The sequence below is a fragment of the Siphateles boraxobius genome, unplaced genomic scaffold (genome assembly GCF_051911475.1).
Source record: "Siphateles boraxobius isolate OS27281-9 unplaced genomic scaffold, OSU_SipBor_1 53, whole genome shotgun sequence".
Classification (NCBI taxonomy): domain Eukaryota; kingdom Metazoa; phylum Chordata; class Actinopteri; order Cypriniformes; family Leuciscidae; genus Siphateles; species Siphateles boraxobius.
The window spans coordinates 11,605,001-11,629,972 of NW_027509175.1; the positions used below are offsets into that span (position 1 = coordinate 11,605,001).

Sequence of the window (24,972 nt, forward strand, 5' to 3'; positions counted from 1 at the left end):
GCAACAGAATCGACTGCTAAACCCAGGGCCGATCCTGAACTCCCCCAGGGGCCCTAAGCAAAAGGGGCCCTCTACCTGACCTGTGACGCCGTGAGCTATGTAAACCATTTGCCATTGCCACACAATCACACCTGACACTTCAGTGCTCCCAATACAATCCTCCCTCCTTGAAACAAAACAGTCAAAGAATAAGTACAACAATATAGAACAGAATGAGGTTCAAACAAACAATATTTATTGAATAGAGTATTTTCTATAGAATGTTAACATAACAAGTGAATATTAACGTAAACATAAATAAGAAGAAAATAATAAATTATAACCCTGAGCTTTGGCTTTTGGGATTAACATTGGTTCTCCATACAGCCTGGGTATTTTCGGCATCAGTATGATTTTTATTTATTTATTATTATGCATGTTGAAGCAATTCTTCATTTATGGTTATTATTTACTGAGGGATGTGCATCCATATTGACCAGTATGTCCAGCTAATCAACATTTTAAATTCAATATAGCCTATAAACCAATAGTCAATCAATGTCAAATTGTCAATACATTGCTTTCTATCTTGCATAATTAGTGCAGTTGTTTAGAGTTTTTAACTACACTGAGACTAGATAATCAGTTTCTTGTTTTATAAATGTGACTTTGATTGGGAGTGCCATCATTCACGTGCATGTATTGTACAGTATGTCTGGTCTCCACATTTCTGCTTGAAAAATGCGAGTTTTATTTCGTGCACGCGCATATGAACGCACGATAACACACGCGACGCGGTTATGTTTTCCGAGCTGCAGTAAACAAACACCGTTGCACTTTGTCGTTTATCAAAAACAAACGTAATAATTTTTTTTATTTTACTCACACTTTTGTCAGGCACAAAGTGATGCAAGAGATGCACTGCCTGCCCAGCTAGGTTAGCAAGACCGAAAAACATCAAACTTTGCTGACATCAAACTTCCCAGCTAGAAATTTTTTGTTCTAAAAATGTTCTGAGAACATTACCATGCAGTGTTCTAATAATGTTTTCAGCGGGTAGTTTTATTTTGATTCCCAGAATGTTCTCCTAAAAGCTAGGATAACATTCTCTAAAAACATTCTAAATATGTTTAATGCTAACATTGTTAGAACATTATTCGCTAATGTTCTTATAACATTTTCAGCGGGTAGTTTTCTTTTTGTTCCCAGAATGTTCTCTTAAACGTTTTAATAACATTCTTTAAAAACATTCTAAATATGTTTAATGCTAACATTGTTAGAACATTATTCGCTAATGTTCTTATAACATTTTCAGCGGGTAGTTTTCTTTTTGTTCCCAGAATGTTCTCTTAAAAGTTCTAATAACATTCTTTAAAAACATTCTAAATATGTTTAATGCTAACATTGTTGGAATATTATTCCCTAATGTTCTTATAACATTTTCAGCGGGTAGTTTTCTTTCTGTTCCAAGAATGTTCTTAAAAGATCGGATAACATTCTCTAAAAACATTCTAAAAATGTTTAATGCTAACATTGTTAGAACATTATTCCCTAATGTTCTTATAACATTTTTAGCGGGTAGTTTTATTTTTGTTCCCAGAATGTTCTCTTAAAAGATGGCATAACATTCTCTAAGAACACTCTAAAAATGTTTTGTGATGACCTTCTATAAAGGTTTAATCATAACATTTTTAGAACATTACATCCCCTAACATTCTTATAAAGTTTTTAGCGGGAAGTTTTATTTTTGTTCCCAAAATGTCCTCTTTAACAAAAAAAATGCTTAGCTAATAGCTATAACATTGTTAAAACCTACAATTTTATTAATCTCAAAACTAAAACATCAGAATCTAACAGGTTTATAAATGGCATCCACATAAATTATTAGAAGTTCTGCATACAGTAAATGCCCAACATTAAATGAAGAAATCAGTAAAGTCCAATGTGCAATCATGCGTCTTGACTGCAGTGTTTGCTCAGAGCGCTCATCATCAGTCTTTGCTAGTCTTGGTTCTTGCAGAAGAATAATACAGTCATCTGTATTAATATGTGTTCTACTGTTCTCTCTTCTAGTTGTCCAGCTGCTCTCCCAGTTAGCAGCAGTGAACTCTATTATCTGTGTGCATGGTAGGGTTTTTCCTCATAGCCTATAAAAGAAGATCATGCAACAGTGTAAACAGAAAGAATACAAATACATACATATTAAGATCACAAGCAATATTGACATTGAAAACTTTCAAAATTAGCCAGCCTAATTAGTAATCAGAAATTATGTAAAGACTAATTTATTGAAAGTATAAATATGATACCTTATGAGTATCTTTTTTGTTTCTGTAATTTAAAACATATACTTAATCCATATTAATAACACAACTAGAGGCTAAATTATGTGAACAAACGTTGATGTTGGCTTGAGAAGCCTGAACCTCGAACCAGGACTGGAACACAGGTCGCCGTGAGCACAGCTCCAGCATGGCACAGCGCTGCCCACGAGGCTATTGCTCTGACTTAACAGCGCTTATATTGTCTATGGATCGTTACATTTCTTACAGATTTCTGCTTGTTTTAAATCAGATACAGATAAAGTAACACTGCATTTGAATGTATTGGCGATAGAACTATTTCTAGAGTGAATTAATCATACCTGTAAGTGCAGCATCTCTTTGCTATTAGTGAAGCTGTACGTTTTAGTTACTTCAAAAGCAGAAAGAAATATATGCTAAGCTAGTTATTTTAAAGCTAGTTATTTTAGTCAATAAAGTTTTAAATATGGATATTTTTCTTACACAAACGCATCGCTTCGCTTTAGTGCTGGGCGGTTTGACCAAAAATTTATATCACGTTTTTTTTTTCAAAATGATGCCGGTTTTCCGGTTTATGACGTTTTTTTTTTTCTCATGCATAATCAGGTGTTCAAACAAAGCATTTTCTACTGGTTGAGAGAGGAATTACTGCAGTAAATTGACTTAGGATGGTCTATTTTACTGTCATTAGTGAATATTGTAGAATAGAATAGCGCCCAGTATAACCTAAAATTGTTATTTCTTAACGTTCTAACAACGTTCTTGTAACCAGGAAATAACGTTAATACAACGTTTATATAACGGGAGAATTGAACGTTCTTATAATGTTTTGAATAAAGTTCTTATAATAACCAAGAAATAACGTTAATACAACGTCTGAAAAACGGGACGTTTTGAATGTTCCTATAACATTCAGAAATAACGTTTTTATAACTTAATGGGAACGTTATGAAAACGTTCTTATAACCTAAAATTGTCAGCTGGGGAAGAGTAGAGATTCTCAATTGCACTGAACACGTTTTAAGTGCAGGATTCTCTGAGCGAGTCCAGAGAAAATAGACCTATTCTAAAGCCTCGTACACACCGGGACGAATATCGGCTCGCGTTATTCGTCAGCGTTTTTCAACGCGTTTTTTGTGTTCACACCCAAGCGATTTTCGCTGACGATGAGCCGAGTGAACATGCAAATTTATTCCCTGACATTAGATGGCGCTTAATGTAAAACAGAAATACCCCGGTCCACAAAGTGCTTCTGACACGCGCTTGTCACTCAGAAGAAGAGAGCAAGTTTGTCGCATTTGTCATATAGTTCTTTATTCTCGTTGGTGTCTCTTTATAAAGACACCAACAAGACCAGCAGCTCTACATTCATCTGGCCTTGCATCTTCCTCGTCTTATTTCTTCCCGGCAGAGTGTAGTCAGAGAATGTCTAATAAGTCTAATAATAATAATGTCTAATAAGAGAATGTCCGTAGACGGGCGTTTTGGTCATTAGACATTCTCTGCTTTGGTGTAGTAGACGCTGTATATCTTCTTCGCCATTACGTATGTGTGCTCGGCAAGACCGTTTTGTGTTTGAGCGCCCCCAAGTTGTGTTTTACTGTAACTTCAGAAGCTCCAGACACGTGAGCAAAAGCGCCAATCTCATTGGTCGGATAGTTTTTGACGCGGCGCGTCAAACCAAAAAAACGAACCCGAGGCGTTTTAAAAAAAATGACGCTTTTACGCGTGGCGTTTTACGCGTCGGTGTGCACACTCACATTGGCGCCCATTGTTTAGTCACGAGGCGTTAAACGCTGCCGAATATCGCACGCGAAATTCGTCCCGGTGTGAACAGGCCTTTACGTGAGCAGCGTGTATCTGAGAGCGCGGCACATTATATTCCGCGCGTGAGCAGAGATATTCGCGCTCGCGCATTATATTAATGTACTTTCAAGCTACAATAATGCGCTCTCGACATTTGACAGGAAAATAACGCCATAGTTCTGCAGCATCCATCTTCCCTGTAACGTAACACCAGAGCACTGCTGTTTACTCTCGCCTTGCAGTCGCTGCTTAGAAGTGCAACATTGTAAAGGTTCCGTCTGAAACAGTGTCGCGTGGCGTAATGTCGTTCCGAACGTTGTGTAATTAAATACATCGGTATGGCTATATATTAAAAATTAATATCATAACAAAAATATACACCGGTTTCCGGTATGAACCGGTATACCGCTCAGCACTACTTCGCTTCAAAAGGCCTTTATAACCCCGCCAGAGCCGTGTGGATTACTTTTATCATGGATGGATGCACTTTTTTAGACTTAAAACAGAAACGGCCATTCACTGCCATTATAAAGCTCGGAAGAGCCAGGACATTTTTTAATATAACTCCGATTGTATTCGTCTGAAAGAAGAATGTCATATGCACCAAGGATGACTTGAGGGTGAGTAAATCATGGGCTAATTCTCATTTTTGGATGTCTTGGATGAGATCATTTATGGTCTGTGTTAGGTGCTTTTAGCACTAAAGCTCTAGGAGTTAAGAGTTGAAAATTTTTGTCTCAGAAAAATAATAATAATAATAATATTTAGTTCAAATAGGTTAACAATATGTTGGCTTTCTTAAACCAACATAATTATTTCCTAACATTTGAACAAGATTACTATAATCTGTATTATAATATAAAGGTAATTCTGTGAAGATTTACAACAAGTTACAAAACCACCTACCAGTTACAAGGCTCTTTAGCTCCCATATCCATTCACCTCTGCAGGTTTATGTTTGACAGATTGTGTCCTTTACATTGACCATCAGCCCCAGAGTAATTACCTGAAATATTTTAAAACATGGTCTGTCAACATACAACGATATTACAAGCACATACAATATTTGCTAGAAACACAAAAGACTGAAAACGTTTTAGACTGAATGCTTTTTCCAATTTTCCCATTACCTCTTTATGAATTACTGAAATATTATTAACTTTTACTTTCAAAAGACAATAAGATTAACACTTTTAAGTTGCAAAAATAGAGTATTCATATACACAGAACACAATATTATAGTAGGCTACCTTTGTTGTAAATGGAGACTTTATTGCGTCATCGGTTTTATATTCATCTTCAAACAGGCAGTTTGGAGTCTGGATTAAAACATATCTAGCTGTTATTCAAAAGTAACATATACTCAGATTTAATGCGACTGTCATACAATTCTAAGAAAGTAAAATCTAACACTGAAAGACATATATCAAGGATAAGAGAAAGCTACAGGGGTTAAATTGGGATTTATTATGTGGGGGTGCTCTCCCTAGGGGGGTCCGGGGGCATGCCCCCCCGTGAATTTTTTTTTGAAAAATAAACCATTAAATAGCACTTTCTGGAGAGTTTTGTGCAAAGAAATGGAGAAATTGAGTATTACATGATATGTGAAAAACTGCAAGGTTAAGAGCATTTACTTTGCAACAGGTATTAGGACATTTAGCATTTACATTACTGCTAATCAGTCATCACTTGATTACAAGTTGTAATACCTTGTTATGATATAGTGACCCATACAATGTGCCAAACATAATGTGCCACATGGAGAGACAGTGCAGCATATGACAGTAGCAACAGCTGAGAAGATTTGGGTCTGTGGTGACCAGGTCCACCTCATACAAACTTCCTTCTCCCATTCTCTCTCTTTACTACGACAACACACACACACACACACACACACACACACACACACACACACACACACACACACACACACACACACACACACAATTTAATTTTGGTCATTTTCATACTGTCCCATCTCTACTGCCAACATGTTACAGAGCTAGTCATGCTAAACATGTCTGGAATATCACCCCACCTTTTGAAGAAGTAAGTCAGTTTCCTCTTCTTGGGTGAATATGCTCCACTCATTTCAATTTATCTCTGAAAGTTGGAGAAAAAATGCTTGATTTAATTTTCATTAACCACAGAGCTTGGTAGCTAAAAGTAACTTAGGTCTAGCAAGTCTTACATTTCTGTAATTCACACAGATCAAATACAAATATGCTGACTGAATAGATTGCTAGTTTATTTTAAGTAGCCAGCTAACGTTAAATTAGCAATTCTCTTGGCAGTTTGCTGATAATCCGGTATCTTAAGTAAAATGCTCAAAACATCTCCTGAGAAAAATCACATGGTCAACCTAGTCCTGGTTATTTAATTTTGATTTAGTCTTATTTTTCTTACCTTGTCATTCAAGGCCAGGGCACTTTTTTGACATTTCTGGAACATCCACATCCCGCGCAACCACGGTCTCCCAGGAACATTCATTATTGCTGCGTACATTTATCCGTGTCAGATGCGCATGCGCGAGCGGTGCGCGATCATGGTCGACTGACAACGAGATTAAGCAGCTGAACAAAAATACGGCCGTGTTCCGATTTTTCTCATCTCAGCTCCGCCGAGACAAAATAGACATGCCATTTCAAAAATCTTTCATTTATTGTCAGAAATATGTTTTCAAAAGCATCACTTTCATCAAATTGTATGTGACATAATTTCCAGTAGGCAACTGACTGCAAACGAGCAGGCTTATGTGCCGGGGCTGAGCCCCGGAGAGCCCCGGCCCAATTTAACCACTGGAAAGCTATATGTAAACTGAAAAATACACACAAAAAAAAAAAACTTACAGTTGTGAAAGAGCTCTTCCGTTGACCAGGAGTTCTGTTGTTTGGCAATTTGTCAATTTAGACAACGGGCATTTTGCGCCGATTTCTTCAACAAAAACGTTACTTTCTTTGCGCTGTTGGTCGATTTCAAATGTTCTTACGTCATGAGAAAATCACGCTGTGATTGGTAGTTTTAAACGTCGATCCACAGTGACCCCCAATCAGCTTCTCGTCTCTTCTAAACACATTTCGTGCAACAGTTCAAACAGTTCAGAGTAATATCCTCAAAACACTTTACAAATGCTGTTTTGATAATCTCCTCTTTTAATATGGAACATTATGCCAATATTTTATAGGTTAAAATAATTCTACAATCTGTTACCTAAACAGCTTCCCTAAAATATCCTTAAAATGTTATGAGCTTTTGTTACTCATCATATTATGAGATTTTGTCATCTCAGGCCAATAATGTCCTCAAAACATTTGATGAATGTTGCTTTGATAATGTTCCTCCTTTGTTATTGTGCTAATGATTTATAAAAGATAACAACATCCCTAAAAAAATCCTCAAAATGTTTCATGCAAAATGTTAAAAAGTAAATTGAAAGGAATGTTTTATTAAAAACATTTTATCATCTCAGGACTAAATAATATCGTCAAAACATTTTACGAACGTTGATTTGATAATGTTCCTCTGTCATTATGGAACATTGTACCAATGTTTTATTGAGAACATTGTCTTATCTGTTATCTCAACAACATTCCCAAAACATCCTCAAAATGTTACAGTTGTAATGTTCTTGCTTTGTTAACACTTCACATTACAAGAACGTTTTATAAAAAACACTCCGTCATCTCAGGCCTCAATGATATCCTCAAAACATTTTGCGAACGTTGATATGATAATGTTCCTCCTCTGTTATTATGGAACATTGTACCAATGTTTTATTGAGAACATTGTATTATCTGTTATCTCAACAACATTCCCAAAACATCCTCAAAATGTTACAGTTATGATGTTCTTGCTTTGTTAACACTTCAAATTACAAGAACGTTTTATAAAAAAACACTCCGTCATCTCAGGCCTCAATGATATCCTCAAAACATTTTACGAACGTTAATTTGATAATGTTCCTCCTCTGTTATTATGGGACATTGTGTCAATGTTTTATAAAAGATGATTCTACAAACTTTTACCTCAACAACATCCTGAAAATGTTACATATAAAATGTTCTTGCTTTGTTAACACGTCACATTACAAGAACGTTTTATAAAAACACTCCGTCATCTCAGGCCTCAATGATATCCTCAAAACATTTTGCGAACGTTGATATGATAATGTTCCTCCTCTGTTATTATGGAACATTGTGCCAATGTTTTATTTTGAACATTGTATTATCTGTTATCTCAAAAACATTCCCAAAACATCCTCAAAATTTTACATTTAAAACGTTCTTGCTTTGCTAACACGTCACATTACAAGAACGTTTTATAAAAAACACTGTCATCTCAGGCCTCAATGATATCCTCAAAACATTTTGCGAACGTTGATATAATAATGTTCCTCTCCTGTTATTATGGAACATTGTGCCAATGTTTTATTGAGAACATTGTCTTATCTGTTATCTCAACAACATTCCCAAAACATCCTGAAAATGTTACAGTTATAATGTTCTTGCTTTGTTAACACGTCACATTACAAGAACGTTTTATAAAAACACTCCGTCATCTCAGGCCTCAATGATATCCTCAAAACATTGTACGAACGTTGATATGATAATGTTCCTCTCCTGTTATTATGGAACATTGTGCCAATGTTTTATTTTGAACATTGTATTATCTGTTATCTCAACAACATTCCCAAAACATCCTGAAAATGTTACAGTTATAATGTTCTTGCTTTGTTAACACGTCACATTACAAGAACGTTTTATAAAAAACACTGTCATCTCAGGCCTCAATGATATCCTCAAAACATTTTGCGAACGTTGATATGATAATGTTCCTCTCCTATTATTATGGAACATTGTGCCAATGTTTTATTGAGAACATTGTCTTATCTGTTATCTCAACAACATTCCCAAAACATCCTCAAAATGTTACAGATAAAACGTTATATCTTAGTTTACATTTAACCTTATAGGAACATTATTTGAAATGATAAAACATCCATAAAACATTCTTAGAACATTACATTCAAATGTTTTCTTTAAAACATTAACCAAACTTGTAGGGAATGTTAGCCAAAGTTCTGAGAACGTTCCCTGCTAGCTGGGTTAGAGAGGAGAGAACACAAGTTTACCTGATTGTTGTTCCCGCAATTCACTCTCATGGGTTTTTTCTTCTTCATCTTTTCGTGACCAGAAGGACAGTTTCGCTTAATTTTGTCAAGTATGTTGTACACATTAATTGACACGCTATGACACGAGATGGAGGCGGGGCCTTAAGTAATTTGTGGGGTCTTACGCACCGGTCGCGTGCAGCGCTGCAGCCACGTAAACAGTTTGCCCTTCCCTTACTGACTTTCACTTTCGGTGCACGAATGGAAGTGAATGAGGCTTTGCGATTTAAAAAAAATAAATAAAAAATGTATCTAGGCCTATGTGAAATTCTGCAGCCATTGTACGATTTTTATTATTTTTTTCTCGGAAGGGCAACCTGAGTCGAGAAGGGCATATGGGCAGTTGCCCGGGCAACCTGAGCAACCCCCCTGTGCACGTCCCTGGCACTTTTACATGGCTTAATTAATGTATAGTAAGCTACCTCATTAAGAAACCATACAATGTGCAGATAAGCAGATGAACCCAGAATATGAACCCAACATGTTCCTCCTATAGAAAGTCACGTAAAGCGTTTTCTTTATAATAACGGTTTTCAATGGGAGGAAAATTAGCGTTTAATTAAACGCGTTGCGTTCATATTCTGGGCTCATCTGCTTTTCTGTAGGCTATACAGTATGCTTGATTAATAAGGTGTGTATACAATTTGATCTTTTGATATAACTGTCTTAGGACATTAAGCCGTTAAACGTTTAACGTTAAACGTTCATGTTAAGTGTTTTAGAATGTATTTTATCCACGCACACAATTTGAAAAGACTCAAACGGACACAGAGACACAGACAGAGTGAAAGACTAGATTTTTTTCTCTCTCAATCAGGGTACAAGTGATTTCCAAAAAATTCAGCCGGTTCTAATTTGATTTTTGGATGCTGTGAACATGTTTAGATAAACTGTCACTCGAGTTCAGCGTTTATTGCTGTTTCTGCAGTTAAAAAAAACGGTGTTGACCATTCTGGCTATACTTTCGATATTTTAATAATATGTTTATTTTTTATTTTTATTTATTGATCACTCAGGGTAATCTAATTTAACTATCTGTGGCTTGTGTTTTGAATATATGTTCCCCTGCACTTTAGGCACTTTGCACACATTTGTTCTGCATCTTGTGACTTGATTCATTTTTTTTTTTTTTTTTTTTTTTTTTTTAGAAAGGTATATTCTGTTCTAATTTAATTCTGTAAATTAATTGTTGATTATTTTTCGGTGCATAGATGTTGCGCTCTGCAGGTACTTAGAGCCTGCTCGCACAGGCAATTTAGCGATTTAATTTGATTTGAATGTGAAATGCAAATCCTGTCTGCAGTGTGGCCTTTCTGCAGTTATTTATGTTATTTCTTAGTTGTATTGATCCGAAATGTTTTTCTACATTTTTTCTATATCTTTTTGTGATGCTCTATACATCGCGGCTTTAAAATGTTAAAGCCCCGCCCCCTCCCCAACCCCACACACACGATTCGACTATTAGTCGACTATAGGGAAGACTCTACGATTCTGATTCCACTATGAAAATCCTTAGTCGGAGACACCCCTAATATATAAGGCCTGCATTTGTTTATCTTTGCTCATTCTTGAACTTAATTTGTTTAGGCAGATCTTTTGTGTATCCCTCTTCTATTTTGACCCATGTTTGGATGACCTTGAGAGACTTTTACCCAGATCTTTTGACCTGCTTGTTTGGGAACTTTGCTTTATGTTATTAGACTTTTTTGCCTGCATCAAGTCATTGTGGATATTCTTCAGCCCTGCTATTTATGCTTGAATATATTTCTGTATATTAAAGACAGATATTAAGTAAATACTGTTTGTTTTCCTCAAGTCCTGCCTCTTATAATTGTCTGCAGTTTGGGTCCACACTGCTCCATAGTGTAGAGGTTAGTGTCCTGGGCTTCCAGCAACACTTTACTGTGACTTTTTGAACAATTTTATGTATCTTTGCTAAATAAAATACAATGATTTCATAATTTAAATCCACAAATTGAATGAAGTACAACAAATACTACTCTGATGAATAATAATACAAATAATAATACATAATTGAGATTTATTTATTTAGATCAAATGTATTAATAAAAAATGGCTGGCGAAATGTGTTATCATGAAATTGTCACAAGGAGAAAAAAAAATCGTAATGGTCCTAGAACTGGGTCCATTTAGGTGACTTTAAGCAAAATGGAATTTATTTCCATACAAATCTTATTTTCTTTTGGTGGTGAAATATGACCAAGACATTTTTCAAGTTTTGTGAGATTCGCTCATTCATTATCACATATTTACAAAATAGAATAATATGAAATATCACTTAGATTTTGATCCAGCATCATGCAATGTATATCAAACTGTTGCCAAAGGGTATACATTTACTCTTCACTGGAAGTTACTTTTTTCCATCATAAATTAAAATGCAAATGAAAACAGCTGGCAGCAAGAGATTGTGTTATAACAAGTCCAAGACCCATACAGTTCAGCAGATGTCTTCATTCCAACACTTAATAGACAAGACACGTGGCACTGAATGTCAACAACCAACTCAGCTCCGCTGAGGTACACGTGCTGTCACATCGAGGTTAATAGATGATTTGACATTGACAGTTTTGCAGCATGTAATGGTTACATATAAACATCTAAATACAACTGACTAATTACAATGCACTGCCATATGCATGTTGCACCTGCTCCATTTAATACTTTATATCCAGCAAACAGTGAGCACTTCTGAAATAAGCACAAGAAACTTTCTTCAAATTACCTTTGATTGGAAATTGGTCACTCTCAGGAGTTTGTCTCATGGTTCCATTCTACAAATGGCTGCAAAAAAAAAAAAAAAAAAAAAAAAAAATCTAAAAAATAAACTCTGAAGTGCCTGCAGTTATAATACAAGTTGATGACGGCCATCTGCTACTGTATGCACCATTCTGTAAAATAAACTTTATGGAGATAAGATGGCTATCTGCGCTGGATAAACCGCTCAGCAAAGTACTCCACTAACAAATAATTGATTGATCCTAAAATGAATTCCACCGGGCAAAAGGATTTGAATCAGCACATTATACAATTACCGGGATCAACGGGTTACGTCGCGGGAAATAGCGACAGCTAGAAGTGCTGATTGTGTCTCTTCGAGCAGGTGTTCAACAAGATGTCTTAGGGGAACGTGTTCGGTTTAATTAGCTCCATTTGCAAATCTGCAGTTATTGTTGTTAAGTGGCATTGCGGAGGCATTGTCTCGGACGTTATTGGCTCCTGTCATTATTAAATATACTGGCAATCTATTGATCCACTCAGTTTAATCCCAGTGGTCACATCAGTGACCAAAATTTTATCTTCAGTTTCGCCCTGAAAAGTATTGTTTTTTTATTTCTTTATTATAAAAGTATTGAATCATTCATTTCTGATGAATATGGCTTCATGCAGGGATTTGCATTTTTTATGTCATTGCGTCATTGCATCACCAAAACTGGATCATCTTTTTAAGGAAACACATTCTGTCTAGTGAGATTTAGAGCTTTAAACGGCTCTGTGAAATCTAGAGGTTTTGATGCTAAATTAATTTCAAATCTTGTTTGTCTCAAATCCACAATCAATATTGCGTCTTGCATATTGATGATTCAATAACCAGAAAGACACCTGAAATGAACTGAGAAAACTGTCAGATTGCATTTACTATGCAAACATTTAACTGAACAATATTTTTGAATATGCTCATAATGTCCTACCATAAATATGTTGATTAAGTAGTGTCAGTGAATGCCAAATTAAAATAAATAATCCCACTCATTCTATACGCAATGCTCCAGTTCCCCACAAACATAATACATGACTGACAAGAACATATTGTGATACATGACTCATCTCCGGAGGTTTTTTGTTTGATGGATTGACGCAATGAATCAATGGCAGAGGTGTTGCTCAATGAAGAAAAAATAAAACTCATCGTAGAATGCTAAACATATTACAGTTTGATTGGTTTGTAAATGAGAAATCTGAGCGATGGAATGGGTCATCGGCTGCTGAATGTGTCATTGTTTATTGGCGTTTTATAATTTGGTGATGTGAAATGGCAAACTTACCTTTTATGCTTCTTGAAATGACTACTATATTACAGCTGGCTTGCAGAGAAGTGCAATGAAATATGTTTGATAGGGTTTGTATTACTACTTTGAGCCGCACTCACAATGGATTGGGGAAAATAATAACCAAAAAGAACGGGAGAAAGAGAGCGATGTTGTACAGGATTGCACAAAAGCCACAGAATTGAATTAATTCTTTTCTGGATAGAGATTTCATCCTGTTAGCCATCTGCACCATCAGCACAAGAAATGGATTAGAGAGAAGGCTGAAGCTATGATCAAACAGTCTGAGAAATATCGTCTGATTCCCTCTTTATTTGAGGTCTCTCTTTTTTTTCTTTTTTTTTTATGATGTCTTGCATGTGAGCTGTATAGGAAGGAAGAATGAGAGCCAGAGAGAGAAATGAAAGGCAGTTAACAGATTCATCTCATGAGAGCAGTGCTTCATACCCTGAAGAAACGCCAGCAAGAACCCGTCACTGAACTGACTTTGATGTATTTTTAAAAGACATGTAATGCCATATTATTCTTTTATATATTGTGGGTAATCTACTTAAAAGGTCACAAAACCTGTCAAGAACATGTCCAAGACATATTTTGCAATAAAGTCAAGAGAAACAAAAAACAGAATTCACATTTTTTGAATCTGTGTTTTGAGTCTGCGTTTATCATATATATCTAGCATTGTGTAAAAAAATTAAAATAAATTATTTAATGCAATACATGAATAAATTAATTGAATAATTTGTCATTATCCATGAATATAATGTAAAACATATTATTTAAAAAAATATATATATGTATACATTATGGTACTGTTTTGTTTTATTTCATTTATGCATTATAAAATTGTGTCATTTGCTTAAAGGTCATTTAAACAGACAAACAAATAAAAACAATCTAATAAGAATAATTTATAAAAACAAAAAAGCAAGCAAAAAAGTTTCAATTGTCAGGATGCATTGCCATAATGAAAATGTAGGTTAAAATGTGTATGCATAAATGTAAAAAGGTAAAAGTCTATATTCACTACAGCTGTTTTAACGGTTTTATTAGCATTTTTGCCTCATTAGCTCATTTGAAATAGTCCAGCGCTGTGACAAATGAGTTGATAAAAATGCAAATATTCCATGAACTCTCTCAATTAATGTGGTCATTAACATGTGGTGCATAATAATTATAAAACAATCAACACAATGCTGTATATGTCACCTTCAGCTTCTGTTACCAGTGTTTAATGTTAACTACCCTTATGGTACTGTTTATCTCGGTTGGATCTTTTGTATTACCTTAAATTTAGCAAAATAAATGAATTAATACATACATATAATAATAATTACATTATAGAAAAAAAAGAAAAGAAAAAAAAAACAACGGCCAAATGCATTACTTTATCTATTTTGGGGGTAAATGCAAATAAATGAATGGGGGGAAAACAATTAATGTGAAGTTAAACTAATATCACATAATCTTAATGGTGCTAAAATAGACTTCAGTTTCTTTTGAGACTTCAGACTTCTAACCGAAAAATTAAGACTTCCACATGGAAACTCACTGGTTTTCTCTGATGGTCCTATATGGTTTTTCACATAATTTCACTGTCAAGACAGTTGGTGGGTCTGGAACATAGCAGCCATTCTCTCCTTCTGCACCGCTCTTTCACTCTTTTCATATTTCGATAACACATTTCCATGGCGTTTCCAGGCTTTGAGGAGGGCATGTGAGCTGACTCCACCACATTGTGTTGAGCAAAGATTGGAGCTGACTGGAGGGAAATTAAATTCCGTAGGGGCCCATCACTGACCCGGGGTAGAAGACTGCAGGTCGGGGGCGTTGAGGATGAAAGGCTGAAATCGTGGAGAAAGAGTCTGAACCACAAGAGTTTGAGAGCTTACTGCGTTTGGACAACATGGGAATCTAGGAATAGTGTAGAAGATGCATGTGCATGTTAAACATCTGGTCAGCACAGGCTTAAAAAGGAAATGCTGGAGATATTTATCCATAAGCATTACCATGATGTCATTACCATGTCCCTATAGGTGTAAAGCAGCCTGTAACTGCGCAATACCCTTAAAATTACATTGTTGTACTTTATTTACCCGTACAAGTTCCAATGTATACAAAAAAAAGAACAAAAAGTTGTTTTTTAAACTTTAAAAGAGTAAAAAAGTAAGTGTTGTGCTGCCTTAAAATTGTATGTTTAGTCAACTTGTGATATGAAGCTGTATTAAGTGGTCATGACATGGGAAATCAAATTTACCTTGATTTTTGTTTTTACAAATAAGGCGTCTTTGTACCATTAAAACTTTCTGCAAGACAGTTTCATAGCTTAAAATATTCTCCTCATTATAAACAAAGACGCTCCAACAAAAAAAAAAGCTTGTTTTGATATTGCGGGATCTGTGACGTAACACAGGCAAATACATTTGCATATATCCTTCAGAGCAAGACATCAACGAATAGTTATACATCATCGCACCATAAGCTCCGCCCACTGGCATTCAGTCGGTTAACAGCTGCCATCCTACACTGGATTTGAGTGCTGTGTCAAAAGCCCATAGAACCCATTATAAACACTGACACTGTCTACACTGGACACAGTATACAGATGTGCATTCATTTTTTTTTTTTTTTTTTTTTTTTCAGTTTACATATTACTACTGTAATGTATTAAAATGCACCTTTTAGCGGTAGATAATGTAAAAGTGGTCCTTTTAAGAGCACTGCCCAAGTGACAGGCCTTTTAAAGTTACGATTTGTTGCACATTTTCTTTAATATTTATGATGGACACTTGTTGGCTGCTTAATCCGATTACAATTTTAGTTTTGTAAAAATAAAGTCATATGACGACACAAAATACATTTGTCTATAACACTAATTCCAAGCATTTTTTTTTTTTTTTACAATCATAAGAAACACGTTCAGTCAACTGTGTCCAAACTTGTGACTGAAAGTGTATTTTCTTCAGTTTGTGAATGCATAATATATCATGCTGACTGTCATCTGAGAGAGAACGCCTCTGGATTCTGACTGTGAGTTACAAATCGTGCCATTTACCGTATCTCAGAAAGCTGCTCTGAAAGAACGTGGCTTTAATTACCATTCCCTCAAATCTCTGTTTCCCTACTTTATCCAGCAGCACAGCACACGTTAGCATGACTAGACAAGAGGATTGAACGCAGCCCATTTTTCTTTTGGATTACCACCGTAAGCTCACATGCTTGACTACTCTTGCGATAACTTTGCATTCTGCTTGGCTTTCCTAAACACCCTTTAATTGCTTATTTATTTATTTTATTATTTTACATTTATTTTGAATGCATAATGGCATTTAAAAAGTTTAAGGACAGCTGAATTGTGGTGAGTTTCTAATAATGAGGAGGCTTTCAGCTCAATTTAAATGTATGATTCATTTCCATAGCCTTATGCAACACATTAATCTAAACAAACAATTTTATAATTTTTGTGTGTTTATATTTAAACACTATTCATTAAAACCAAGACACAAAAGAATCATTAAGTTTAAATTTCAGTGCCTTATTTGATCAAGATACATTAAAAACAGTACTACTGTGAAATATTATTACAATTTAAAAAAATGTTTTCTATTTGATACGGAGCTCCTAAAGGGATACGTTGGAGGAAAATGATATGAGATGGGAGGGAAAATTACTTGCCAATGCTTTTGTGTTGTCTTGCAAATGCTGTGGGTTCCCCAGAGCAACATTGCATTTCGAACGCAAAACCATTGACAAGTAATTTTTACCTCCAATCTCATTTTTTTTCCATCACCATGTCTCTTTATGGTAAATGTGATTTATTCATGTGATGCAAAGCTGGATTTTCAGCGTCATTACTCCAGTCTTCAGTGTCACATGATCCTTCAGAAATCATTCTAATATGCTTATTTGATGCTCAAGAAGCATTTCTTATTATTATCAATGTTGAAAACAGTCATGCTGCTTCACATTTTTATGGAATCTTAATTTAAAAAAAAAAAAAAAATCAGGATTATTCGATAAATATAAAGTTCAAAAAAGCAGAATTTATTTGAAATCATTTATTTTTCTGAGCTTTTGGACAACAAAACAACATGTTTATGAACACATACTGTACAAAGGTACATAAAGATTTAAAAATCTGAACTGGGCCCCATATGAGAGATTAGCACAAGAGGGAATCATTTTCAGCATTTTTGAACCATTAAAATTGACCACGTGACTCGAACGTGAAGCGCTGCCTTGCTAATGGCGGCTGCCAGACTCGGCGTGACTCTCTGTGCCGCTTGATTTGCTGCTGATTTAACCGAGGAGAGCAAATTAGTGTGTTTAACTGCTGTCTGAATGGAACTAGTTAATTAACATATGCTGATAAGATGCAGATTTCCCACTGCATCCCGTCGAGTTGTTAACTAAAAGCCACATTGCCCTGTAGATTAATGGTCTATCCGGTATTATCTCAATATTTAACAGGACACTGAACAGACAAGAGCCTGTGGATGTGAATATTATAAGTGATTGATTCATAAACAATATTTCATGTACAAATCAACAAATTATTCTCTTTGCCTGTTTCTAAATTTAGCTGCACATACAAATTTGGTATACATCTTACATCACAAGAGTCTCTTTTGCAGTATGTTCTATACAAGAAGATGTGCTCATTAACAATCGTATGTGGCCATTGCATGGCTTTATAACTGAGAGCAACCATTAAAACTTACATGCATGAGAAGCATGAGACATGCTTGACATAAACCAAAGACATTGATATAAATATCTTCATTTTTATAAAGAATATGCACATTGCTTGTTTGTAACTGAAGGGCATGAGGTTTGAAATTTGGTTCCTAGCAAACAGCCCAGATCTTTAACTAACATGCCAACCTAAAAGATACATCTGTTGTTTATGGAGAAATAATTGGGATGTTTATCTCCGGAACCCAACTGCTGCACTATATGAACATGATCCGCACATATGCTGCATCCACTTTGAGCCCCAAGACAGAAAAGAGACAATAGTCCAAACGTCTTGCACAAACAATGATGCAGAGATTAAGATCATCTTTAAATTGCTGCAGACTTGGGAGAAACGCCACCCTGCTGCTTTGTTCCAGACCGTTGTTTTCTTTTAATCTTTTCTTAGATTTGAAATCCTTTTAGTAGGTACATTATTTAATGGGCATGTCTATATGCATAGTCAGTTGCCATGACAACATGGAGAAGGAATGGCAAGTATGACATGCACCACTCAGGGTAGTTAGTGAAAGGCAGACTATTACACTCTGGCTTAGAATTTACTTACCGTAGCAAGTGTGGGAGTGCTCGCATATGCATTCACAGGCATATGCCCTTGTGAAAATTGTCATGTATATCCCTGAAATCATGCTCAAACTCCACGGCAGATCTGTATATTAACACAATATAAAGAACATTATCACAGGAAATTATTTTGAACTAAATGAGTTTGGTGTGGGAGGTTTTTAGAGTTTAGTTACAGATTAGAGATTCACAATGCACATATTATTTTTTAAAACCCGTTTCAACTTCTTGTTGCAATAGAACATATCAGCAAAGAAAATAATGATAATAAAATAAAATTAAATTAAGTTAAATTAAATTAAATTAAATTATGAAATGAAGTAATGAAATTCAATTATGAAAAAAAACGTTTCAGGTTACGACTGTAACCTATGTTCCCTGAGAACAGGGAACGAGACAATACGTCAACGACGCTATGGGGAACGCCTCAGGCGTGACAGGTGTCTGAAATCACTATCAAATCACGTCAATCATATTGACCGGCGACAGCCCGTGAATCATTAGCGTGAATGATTAACGTGCGACCTGGAAGTATAAAAGGGCGCCTTGCAAACATGACAAATCACCTTATCGTCTGAAGGGACTGTACGGTAGGCAAGCACCGCGGCATGGCAGGGAGACGTATTGTCTCGTTCCCTGTTCTCAGGGAACATAGGTTACAGTCGTAACCTGAGACGTTCCCTTTCGAAGGGAACTCAACAATACGTCAACGACGCTATGGGGAACGATATACCAACGCCGCCATGCTAAGGGGAGTGCATGCCAAGTGGCAGTGACAACTGTCAGAACCAGCAACTTCAAATGAAACGCTAGAACCACTCACCCTCAGGTCACACTGTGCTGTCAGTGACAGCATTCCCTACGGTCATAGCCCAAGCTACAGCCTCACAGAAAAACCTTCATAAACATGGTTAAATGAAAGGTCTACCTGGGCCGGCTCCGGGCCTGGAACCTCAGCTTCCAATTAGAAGGGGTCCCTTCTAGGGAATGTGGCTAGGGAACCCAAGGGAACCCCAGCCAGTCACTATTCAGGGGAACGTACTCACCCCGAAATGCCACCAGGACGGCCTGACCTGGCGCCAGTACATAGACACTTCGTCAGGCCAAATCCTGTCTGTCTGAAGACAGAGCCTCTGGACAAATGCCTTAAGTAAGGCATCCAACCCGAGGGACTGCGAAGCTGGCAGTGAACCACTCGGCCCGGATCTCAGAGACGGGATATCCCGGAGAGTATGACTCAGCATAGTGCTTTCCGACCCTTGCTAGCGAGGGGAGTTTCTCTACTCGATCCACGGATCAACCCAGTGTCTGTGTTTCAAAACACTGAGGAGGCCTGTGAAGGCCTAAGGGCTGATCTAACTGGGAGGCCTCACGAGAGGCCTACGACCGTCTGACCAGACTCAGGAAGCCGCATGCTCATAGAGACCCTCGTGAGGGGAGCACAAGGTCTGCCTGGTAGGCAAACCAAGCTGTAGGCAGAAAAGGTTCCGGGAGGGAACCTTTAGCAGAGAATGAACACTTTAGCGAGCCAGGGCGCAAGCTCGCCTTCAGCAGCTGCCTATTAAGGCTAGCTGAAACTGATAGCAAGAGACCACTAGCTTCATAAACCCAGCACCACTAGGGAGCGTTACAGGGAGGCCCGGAGAGGCCTACTACCTGATCCTTTAGGGAGGCACGTGAGGCCTACTACCTGATAACCACAGTACGTGGGAACTCACCTTCAGGGAGGCCCGGTGAGGCCTGCTACCCTACGACCACAGTATGTGGGGAGCTCACCTTCAGGGAGGCCTGGAGAGGCCTACTACCTGGTAACCACAAACTGTGGGAACTCACCTTCAGGGAGGCCTGGTGAGGCCTACTACCTGACTGTTCTCAATCAAGGAGGCCTGGAGGAGCCTACTACCTGATAACCCCAGTATGTGAGATGCTCACCTTCAGGGAGGCCAAGAGAGGCCTACTACCTGATAACCACAGTACGTGGGAACTCCTCCTTCAGGGAGGCCCGGTGAGGCCTGCTACCTTACAACCACAGTATGTGGGGAGCTCACCTTCAGGGAGGCCTGGTGAGGCCTACTACCTGGTCACCACTATCTGTGGGAACTCACCTTCAGGGAGGCCTGGTGAGGCCTACTACCTGACCGTTCTCATTCAAGGAGGCCTGGAGGAGCCTACTACCTGATAATCACAGCATGTGGGGAACTCACCTTCAGGGAGGCCTGGTGAGGCCTACTACCTGACAGCCAAAATATTTGGGAGCCCACATCCAGGGAGGCCCAGAGCGGCCTGCTACCTGACAGCCACAATATTTGGGAGCTCACATTCAGGGAGGCCCAGAGAGGCCTACTACCTGATAGCCAACGTAAGTGGGAATTCGCCTTCAGGGCGGCCGGGTGAGGCCTACTACCCGATAACCATCTTAAGTGGGAATTCACCTTCAGGGAGGCCTGAGTGGCCTACTACCTGATAACCACTGGTAGCTTTGAGCCCTGAGTCCGGGTGAAAGTATAAGGTGGCCTGCTAAGGCCAGCCAGCTGGGGACTCGCCTATCAGGGAGGCCTGGTCGGGCCTACTAGCTAATAGCAAGTCATATTCTGCCATAAAGTACACTGTTGGAAACCATACTACACAGCATAATTCACTAATGGGCTTCCAGTAGCGCTATAAGGTATGTCCCACAATGTTGGGACTCACCTCCGAGGAGGCCTGTTTAAGGCCTACTACCCATCAGTGAGTCAACTGCCCGAACCACCAAGGCCAACCACGTAAAGTGAGCTGGCCTACAGTGCCCTCTGGGGGGCTGTCCAATCAAGGAGGCCTGCTGAGGCCTACTACCTAATGGCGCAGCCTTCGTTGGCAGAAAAACTGTTTACACAGCGCCTACAGCATCCTGGTGCCTAATCACATTGCCCATGGCAGTGTACTCCGCAAGAAAGCTAGCACCCTTAAAACAAGGGGAGTACAACATACGCCACTCTGCCTCAACGGAGGCCCCAGTTAGCCAGGGGCCTACCATCTATGCATGGGCGTCAGCTCAGGGCAATGCTCTGGCTTCAGGGGAGCGTACTTCGACCAAGGAAGAAGTGAAGCTTACTTCATACTCGACCCGAGCCATAGTGGTGCGAGGTGGGATAAAACAGAACTGGGAGTGAAGTGCTCAGACCTACCCTGTATCACAGGGGAATACTCACACCTCACCCTGAGGTTACCAGGGTGCGGGCCTGCCAGCGGCTCTAGGGGTGACAGAAATGTATCTGTGCCCAACCTAGGGGAGTGGGGCTTGAATGAAAGCCAACCACCTACAACCTAGCGCTCGAGCAGTAGCTCAGCGAGGTGAGTGAAGCCTAAACTGGCGGCCTAAATCCGTAGGCCAGTTCTGCATGGCAGGGTCGGGCAGGAAACCCAGTCTTCTTCGTGAAGCGAAAGACGGCCTAACCCTGCTCAATAAAGACATATATACCACGGAGGCCTGTTTGAGGCCTACCATGTCCTTACAAACCATCCTCAGCACCACGCTGCATTACTCTAGTCACCCCAGAATGCAGAGAAGGGGGCGGGCCTTGGCCTAACGACTCCCACGGGAGGAGGCTGTTTATACAGGGATGCTAGAAACCAACATTCACACAGTGAAGGGTCAGAGGAAGAAATGCTAAAATTTTTAGGAGAGCGCCTCTATTATCCCTGGCACAGCCTAGGCCAGCTACAGAGGCGGCCCTGGTAAGGGCCAGCCTGCAAGCATAGATCTATCTGAGGGCTCGGAGGAGCCACAGCCTTACTAAAGAATATAGTCTGTATTATTCCATACAAAGGGCTGCAGAATCGCTCAGCCTAATGAAAACCCAAACAGAGCTCAAGGGGCGACATACTCAGGAAGAAGTCAAACGGACCTGTGGGCCGGACATAAGATCTATCTGAAGCTCTAGCGTCAGTCAACACTCTAAGTAAAACAATTTAAAGAGAGAGACCAACCACTCTACCCTGAGGTGGCTAGCAGCCCGAAGGCTAACACAGTTACCGTTCTGGCCACCTAACGGGGAACTTCAGGGCCCTGATAATCCAATAAAGTTCTCTTACCTTATTACCTTGACATGACCCCATGACTCTATACAGGGAACGAGGTCTGTAGAGAGATACATTTCGGAAATTTTATTCACAAAAATTTACTCTTGAAAAGACCAGACAGCTCACCTGCGGCGTGCGGAGTGAAGACTCGCCAGATAGTTCTTTATGAACCTGGGGTCCCCCACTTTACATGCCTGAAAGAGGCGTTTCTACTAACCAAGCCTAGGCGGGCCATTGGAACATCGTTCTTATCATAGGCCCAGCGCCAGGCCTGATGTAATGAACGTCTGGGGAGTCAGAAGAGAGGAGAGGGCTGGATTCTCTTTTTAATGAAGCCCTCCGGGGAGATTATCCATCAGCGACGCTGTATGCGCTTGTGCTGGATAACCTCCCTCAGATCCCTCTTCTAGCGGGAGTCACGCCTTTCCTGCGCCCTGTTCCTCCACAGAGGGGGCGCACGAGAGGCGACACTGGCTCTCTGGCCCTGTCTACGGTCCTCAGATCGTGAAGGGCCAGGCCCTCCCGCCTGCCTGGGCGTGGAACCGGATCTCAGCGGTATGTAGGTTTTTTCCTAAAAGCAGCTGAGCGTGCCTTCGCCTCCCTGAACTTCCCAAGCCCCGCCTCCACGGCGGGGCCAAAGAGTTCAGAGGGCGAAACCGACGAATCGAGGAGAAAGGCCTTCTCTTTCTCCTCAACGTCGGCCAGGTTTAACCAAAGCTGTCTCTCCGTGGCCACCATCGCCGCCATCGACCGACTGATCGTGGCAGCAGTTTGTTTGGTGGCCCGGAGCGCAAGAGCCGTGATTCGGCGCGGCTCAGTAACTGCCTTAGGGGACAACCCTGCCCCCTGGTCGAGATCCTGCAGCAGGTCGGCCCGGTATGCCTGCAGCACCGCCATGGTGTGCAGGGAAGCACCAGCCTGAACTGCTGCCGTGTATGCTCTGCCATTCAAACGCGCTGTTGTCTTTAGCGGTTTGGATGGCAGAGTTGGAGCTCTCAGTGTCGACGCCTGCCCAGACACGAGATAGTTTGCAAACGACTCGTCAAATGGGCGGCATCGACACATACCCATGCTCTGCGATCCCATCAACATCAGCGAAATTAACCCGCTGATGTCAGTGAATACGGGCAGAGCATGGGCTCTTCCATGCCCTCTCGATCTCCGTGTGAAGATCAGGAAGGAATGGAAGGCTCACCTGAGCTGGTGGTGTATGGCCGGGGAGAAACCGATCGCCGAGCCTACCGCGAGCGGTCTCTCCTCTAGCGCGTCGCCATGGCAGCTACAGCCTGTTGGCGGCGCGCTGCACAACATCCACCAGACCTGCATACACGGGGCAGGGTGGCTGAGAGGGTTCAGGATCTACCTGATTATAAACCTCCTCAGCCATCTCCTGCTCGTCCTGACCTCGACCTGCAGTTCGCCCTCGTCAGCCGTCGAATCATCTGAGAGGTTTACAGCACTCTCAAGATGATCGACGAGCTCTATCTGGAAGCCCATGATGCAAGTCGCCGCTCTGCCTCGGCACGAGCGGGACCATGAGAACCAGACGTTGAACCCCCTTCACTCGAGAAGAGGGCCAGACGAGAGCGAGCGTTTTAAGAGAAAAACGCTCACAGTTCACACAGAGGATTCCCTCGAGAATCTCCCGTGCGCGCTCTTCTCCCAGGCAAGAAAAGCACACTCGTGTGCTGTACATTTAATTTTCTTACCGTTTCATTGAATAGCGTTTTCAAACAGACAGTCCCTGAAGACGATGAGATGATTTGTCATGTTTGCAAGGCGCCCTTTTATACTTCCAGGTCGCACGTTAATCATTCACGCTAATGATTCACGGGCTGTCGCCGGTCAATATGATTGACGTGATTTGATAGTGATTTCAGACACCTGTCACGCCTGAGGCGTTCCCCATAGCGTCGTTGACGTATTGTTGAGTTCCCTTCGAAAGGGAAGTGCCTACCTAGCCATTTAGTTATGATGTAAAAAAATAATAATAATGGAAAATATTATCCACATTTTGGGATATTTTCTGTAAATGCTGAAGAAGGTATTTTACTGAAAGGATGTATATAATCAAGAATTGCAAGCTACAACATTGCCTTTTTCATGCTGTACTGATGGTGTCCTGCAGGGTGTTTGTTTATTTATTTATTTGTTTGTTTGTTGGATCATTTGTGGGGGAAAGACTACAGGACACACATGACTTACATTGGAGCCCGATCTCATGAAAGTGCGTATCAATACAACCAATATTATTTCTCGTGCTATT

The 24,972-nt window shown here is 39.6% G+C and overlaps 2 long non-coding RNA genes across 2 annotated transcripts in view; one reads left to right on the forward strand and one right to left on the reverse strand.

The window, feature by feature from the left end:
* The window catches only part of LOC143714286 (uncharacterized), a 241,646-nt gene that overhangs the window by 164,019 nt on the left and 52,655 nt on the right, over positions 1-24,972 (forward strand). The gene's annotated exons all lie outside the window — the stretch shown is intronic.
* On the reverse strand, positions 2,027-5,420 carry LOC143714040 (uncharacterized). The gene is made up of 3 exons (XR_013195389.1): positions 5,339-5,420; positions 4,995-5,094; positions 2,027-2,126 (listed from the first exon to the last, which is right to left on the reverse strand). It is a non-coding gene; the product is annotated as an uncharacterized LOC143714040 (long non-coding RNA).